Source organism: Cibotium barometz, chromosome 44 (genome assembly GCF_041138505.1).
Source record: "Cibotium barometz isolate CiBa-2024 chromosome 44, ASM4113850v1, whole genome shotgun sequence".
NCBI classification, from domain to species: domain Eukaryota; kingdom Viridiplantae; phylum Streptophyta; class Polypodiopsida; order Cyatheales; family Cibotiaceae; genus Cibotium; species Cibotium barometz.
The window spans coordinates 21,239,833-21,246,433 of NC_141089.1; positions in this window are offsets into that span (position 1 = coordinate 21,239,833).

Sequence of the window (6,601 nt, forward strand, 5' to 3'; positions counted from 1 at the left end):
GAGCTGGATTCCTCCTGGGATTGCCCTGAGTTTGACGAGACGATGATTTGACTGATAGGAAGGGGCTGGTCTCTGCATTCTAGGTCCTTGACTTCCCTGCCCTCTTGACATGGTAGGAGGAGTCGGGCAGTCTTTTAGCTAGTGACCGAAACCCTGACATCCAAAACATCTGTTCTCACTTCTAAGCTCCTCCCTTTGAGTCCTCCATGCGACCTTGGCCGTTTCCACAATCTTTAATCTGGCGAGAGCCGTCTTGCTCCTCTCATTGTAACTGGTTACATCAAAGTCCTCTTCCATGGCCTCAATCCATTTTTCCACTATTTCTCCTAACTGTTCCCCTTCACCCTTAAATGGACCAGGTTGGGATCGGTGCAGGGCTTTACGAGCGTCCGGATCTAACTCTTCCATGGCCTCAATCCATTTTTCCACTATTTCTCCTAACTTTTCCCTTCACCCTTAAATGGACCAGGTTGGGATCGGTGCAGGGCTTTATGAGCGTCCAGATCTAACTCTTCATCATCGGTAAGAGGATCCGGTTGCCTAGCACGGGCCGCGCGCCTCATGATTCTGACAAAACGAGATTTTTATCAACTTAACTTTGGCATCAGATTTATGATTATTTAATTTTTGAGATTTAATTCTTAAACAATAATTATTCTATCATAATTCTTAAAAACAAGATTCACTCTGATAATTTTACTAACCAAAATTCACAACCACAAAAACAATTTGGAATCTTTTGCAAAACGTCATTCGTTATCAAAAGCTTTTGATATATACATAGAGCATATCGGCTCCAAAAGTCACTGCCTCAATCGCATACGCATAAAAAGGCGATACTGCGATGGAGACATGCTATGATATACACGATCCATCACTGATAAGGGTGCTGTAATTCTACTTCTAGGGATAAAGCAACTCAGAAGCCTAAAAATACTGCAAGAATTTCTAAAATTTTGGGGCGAATGAATAAAGAGTTGGACATAATGAACAACTCCTAGCCTTATCAAGATCATGGCTAGGGAGATATTCTTCCTGAGTCTTTGAAGCTGATTGGTATTGATGTTAATACATCGCCCTCTAGAGAACCATGTGTGCTGACGTCGCTACAGGATCAGGGAAGTATAGATCCTCAAAGTGATAAGCGAGCCTCACTCTGCTTTCTCGGGTTGTAGCAGAGTTGACGAGATGATCAAAGGCAAAGGCGATCATATCCTGACTCTGGGAAAGTCCAGGAATGCTAGACAGATTTGGGGTATCCATATAAAAATCCAATTCAATTTATGAGTTTTCAATTTATGAATTTATTTCAAACATAATCTTTGCAAGTAAAAATATTTTTTTGCAAATTTACATTAAAATTTTAGGCAATTTCTACTACTGTTTCATATATTTACAACAGCGCTCTGATACCAGCTGTGAGATCCCACTACCCCCTCCGTGCACCGAATTCCGGGTTGGTAGCAGCAGAAGTAACTTCCTCTTATGTGGGGCAGGGTTTCCCACTCGGGGCCTCACCCTCGAATGTCCGGGCACGAGACTAATCTGGTGGTCATTCCGAAATCGAAACCGAGAAAATTTCCCTTGCCCGAAAAATGGGGACGATTCCACCTTTTTGAATTTCTTAATAACGAATTTTCTAACATGGTCAAGAGACTAAACTAACCTTCATCTGATTAAACCAGATAGAAGAAAAACTATTATAGACTTAAATTGAAGAAATCAACGCTTTTTTCCTAATTGAATCAGGCACAGCCGTTGAGCTATTCATTTGAGAAGTCTTCAGGCTTTTATTTAACTACTCGAGTTCTAAGCGTATTCCTATTAATCAATTTTATTATTAAAGCTCTACTGATTCTAGCCTATCCGGCCCATGGGTTAGCCACCGCGCCCAACCACTGGAATTGGTAGATCCAAACAAGTACTCACCCACCCATAATTGAATGTCTTTCTTAACTTTTGCTTTAGAATACAGATACGCACACACTCCTCTTTAAACTTTAACTTATAAAACAATCCATTAACAAACAATTATTGGTTCCAGATGTCATAACTCAAAATTTCCATCCAATCCTTATTTCTCAACAAAAACAGTATCACTCTGGACTCTCCGTTGAGACCAGCTGGTCAACGAGATCCAGTAGTAACAGATTACAATAAACATTGGTCCATTATACAATATCTTCCACGACATACGCATGGGTGTCCTCGGCACCACAAGCCCATGCATCGCCTGGTCAAAACCCTCCAGGATCCTCCTTAGGTGTCCTGGCACTTCACTCAGGGACCGCTTTGTCGGCCCTCGTCCATCGTACCGGAAGTGCACCATTTTAACCGTACCAAGGCTTGTCAAGACCTGGGAGGCTTTGCCGCGTTTTGAACACTCCCCGCTAGCTATTGCACACCCGAACTTCCCTTAGAAAAACACATATACCAAATGCTCCCTCCAGCATTCTGGCGTAAGACAGTTCTTTAAGAAAACAGGGTTTCTATGCAAGTTTCCAGTTTTGATTTTCTTTTGAATATAATGAGTATATCTTAAATCCGCGAAAACTTCTTAATCGTAGGTCTGAATTCCAAAACAGAATTCCTCGAATTCTATAACCTTGACCCTTAGATCAATTCAAAGGGTCTCAAGTTAGTTTCAGATTTGGTGGGAGATTTGAGTGAATTTTCCTGAACTGGTCACATCGTCTTTCCTTGAAACTGACGAAAGAGTTTGGTCTTGGTCATAGTCTGATTCTAGGTTCGAGTCTGGTAAGGTTCTTCCTAAACTATCTTTCTCGAAAGGGGGTGATATTTCAATTACTATTTTATTGAATTTCTTTCATTGAATATTCACTTAATTGATTTCTAAACTAATTACGAATTCCGATGAGGAATAAATTCATCATTTATCTGTATTTTTGACTTCGGTAGATTTTTTGAATTTTCTCATTACAATCCGAGTGAATATGAAATGATAGAAATTTCTCTCTCAGAGTATTTACTTATTCATTTATCAATATTCATGGAATTTAAACATAGAATTAAAGAGAACTCTAATTTTGATATAAAAATTCTTTATGCATCTATTTATGCATAAAATCAATTTAATAGGAATAACACTTTTAAAATAAAAAGAATTTCTGTTATGCATCCTTCCATGCATAAAAATTGAATTCAATGAAAATAAAACTTTCATAATTAAAAAAATATCCAACATGCATCTTTCTATGCATAGAAATTGAATCTAATGAAACTAACACTTTTATAATTAAAAAAATATCCAATATGCATCTTTCTATGCATAGAAATTGAATCTAATGAAAATAACACTTTTATAATAAAAGAAAATCCTTTTATACATCTATTTATGCATAAAATAGGAATAACACTTTTAAAATAAAAAGAATTTCTTTTAGAATGCACAAACGGTGGGGATTATTCTTTTTGAATAACATAAAGATAAAACTTATTTCCACAAAATTTAAGAAAATTTTGCCATAACCTCCTTTGTATGGCTGACCATTTCTTAATTTTTACATTCTAAATTTACTTTAAAACTTTTCCCAAGATGAAATAAAGCACTCTAATCTAATCAAATTTTCACTTCTAAAGAGTAATCAATAGGAAAAGTTTAACTCAATTTATTTGTTACTCATTTCAGGATAAAGAAAGGCTGAAATTCTTAATGATGAAGAGAAGGTGGAAGCCTTTTCATCAAGGCTTATAATCCATAATCACATTAAAAAGCAAAGAATTCAGAAAACCATAGATTAGAATTTAAAAAAAGTAGAATTAATAACTTACATGGAGTTTTGTGAGCTTTCCTTTGGCTTGAGGGATTGAGGGTTCTACTCTTGTTTGGATCAAGAGTGGCCACCAATTCTTTGTAGAGGAATTAGTCAAAAACAAGTGAATTATCAAGTGAATTCAATGTTTTTGGCTCTGGGGAGGAGTAGAGTAACAGTGCATAAACACTATTAAGCTTTTACAAAGAGGGAGGCTTCTATTTAAAGAAAAAAGTGAGCCTCTAACCAAGCAAACTGATTCTAGAATTTTTTAGATCAGTTTGGTCAATTTTTGACCATTTTTGGGTCAATTCAGCTTACTTTTTGGAACTAGACTTGAATTAGGAGAGAGGAGAGATGAAATATCTCATTTTATTGATTTAAAATGGAAAGCAAGATGAGAAAAAAGGTGCCTCCTTCATGAGGGGAAATCCCCACTCTGAGGTGTCAAAAATCAGTTTTTTAACTATTTTCCTTGGTCCTTAGTCCACTCTTCATCTTATGTGAGTATTTACTCATTTTTGGAGGGTTTTTCTTTATTTCTTTAATTTATCTCCTCCATACATTTGGATTAATCTGATTGGCCCCTTAGAACCTTAATCTAAAATTTTCAAAAAATCTGGACCCTTAGCTAAGGTCTTTTTAGCAGATTATAACTTATTTCTAATGCACCTCAGGAAATTCTTTTTAAACTTCTGTTTCGGGGAAATTTATTTTAATAAGAGGCTATTTTTCCATCCAAAGATATCAAAAAATTGAGTTATCTCTCTCTAGAATATTTTCTCTCTCTAGGCCAAAACAGGTAGAAACAAGATCTTTTATTATTCTGAAAAGGGGATTGACTACAGGGAAAGATACTGGACATCTTGAGGGGAAGGGAGGAATCTTACATTCTCTCCCACTTGAAAAACGCGAGATGTCCTCATCTTGCAAACTGGGGGTAATCCCGCATCAGTTCATCTTCTTTCTCCCAGGTGGCATCTTCAAAAGGATAGAACTTCCATTTGACTAAGAATTCTCTCAGAATTTTGTTCCTGAGAACCTTCTCTCGAACATCAAGGATTTCTTTAGGTTGGAGTTCCATCAGCCCTTGGGTTGAAGAAGTTAAGAGCTCGTTAAGCACATGATTCGGGCTCGGTATATACTTCTTAAGCTTTTACAAAGGGAGAGGCTTCTATTTATAGGAAAAAGTAAGCCTCTAACCAAGCAAACTGATTCTAGAATTTTTTAGATCAGTTTGGTCAATTTTTGACCATTTTTGGGTCAGTTCAGCTTACTTTTTGGAACTAGACACTTGAATTAGGAGAGAGGAGAGATGAAATATCTCATTTTATTGATTTAAAATGGAAAGCAATGATGAGAAAAAAGGCACCTCCTTCCCCACTCTGAGGTGTCAAAAATCAAATTTTTAACTATTTTCCTTAGTCCTTAGTCCACTCTTCATCTTATGTGAGTATTTACTCATTTTTGGGGGGTTTTTCTTTATTTCTTCAATTTATCTCCTCCATACATTTGGATTAATCTGATTGGCCTCTCAGAACCTTAATCTAAAATTTTCAAAAAATCTAGACCCTTAGGCTAAGGCCTTTTTAGTAGATTATAATTTATTTCTAATGCACCTTAGGAAAAAAAAATTAACTTCTCTTTCGGGGGAATTTATTTTAATAAGAAAGGATATTTTTCCATCCAAAGATATCTAAAAATTGAGTTATCTCTCTCTAGAATATTTTCTCTCTCTAGGCCAAAACAGGTAGAAACAAGATCTTTTATTATTCTAAAAAGGGGATTGATTACAGGGAAAGATACTGGACATCTTGAGGGCTGGGGAGGAATTTTACAAATCCCAAGAATCCCCTGACTTCTTTCATTGTCTTTGGTTCAAGCCAATCTATGACTGCTTGGACTTTTGCGGAGTCTGGAGAAATTCCGTCTTTGGATACCACCAGAAAGCCCAAGTATTCAACATGGTCGGCAGAGAAAAAGCATTTTCTCTTTTCTGCAAAGACTTGGTGCTTCCTTAGAAACTCAAGAACTTTACGGATGTGAGACAATTGAATGTAGCTGGGGCATTTGTCAATCCAAATGGCATGACTGTAAATTCATAGTGCCCATATCGAGTATTGATGGGCTGTCTTTGGGATATCTTGCTCATTAATCCTGATCTGGTAATACCCTGATTTGAGATCTATCTTTGTGAAGATCTAGGCTCCACTTAGCCTGTCCAGAAGCTCATCAATTCTAGGGATAAGATACTTATTCTTAACTGTCAGCCTGATAGAGACCTCTATAATCCACACAGAGTCTTAACGTTCCATCCTTCTTTTTCTGAAAGAGAATTGGCGCTCCCCAAGGTGAAACATTGGGTCTTACAAACCCTTGTTCTAACAGCTACCTAAGTTGTTCCTTGCCCTGATTTTGACGAGACGGTCCCTGATTTGACTGATACGAACGGGCTAGTCTCTGCACTCTGGGTTCTTGACTTCCCTGTCCTCTTGACATGGCAGGAGTCGGGCATTCTTTAAGCCGGTGACCGAAACCTTGACATCCAAAACACCTGTTCTCAGTGCTAAGCTCATCCCTCTGAGTCCTTGAAAAAGGTGGGGCTCCTGAGAAAGTGTTCTGAGGGAAAGGTCTTCCTTCACTTCTGAATCTCCTAGCATCTTGATTCTGATTAGGGCCTTGCTGCCTCTTTGGGGGTGGAAAGTTTGAAGCACTTCTCGGGGTTTGCAACCTTTTAAAGTTTGAGGGTGCAGACTTTGGCGGGACCTTAACAACAAATGCCTTGGCAAAGTCCTTTGCCATTCTGACAGCTTCTGCCATTGAGACTG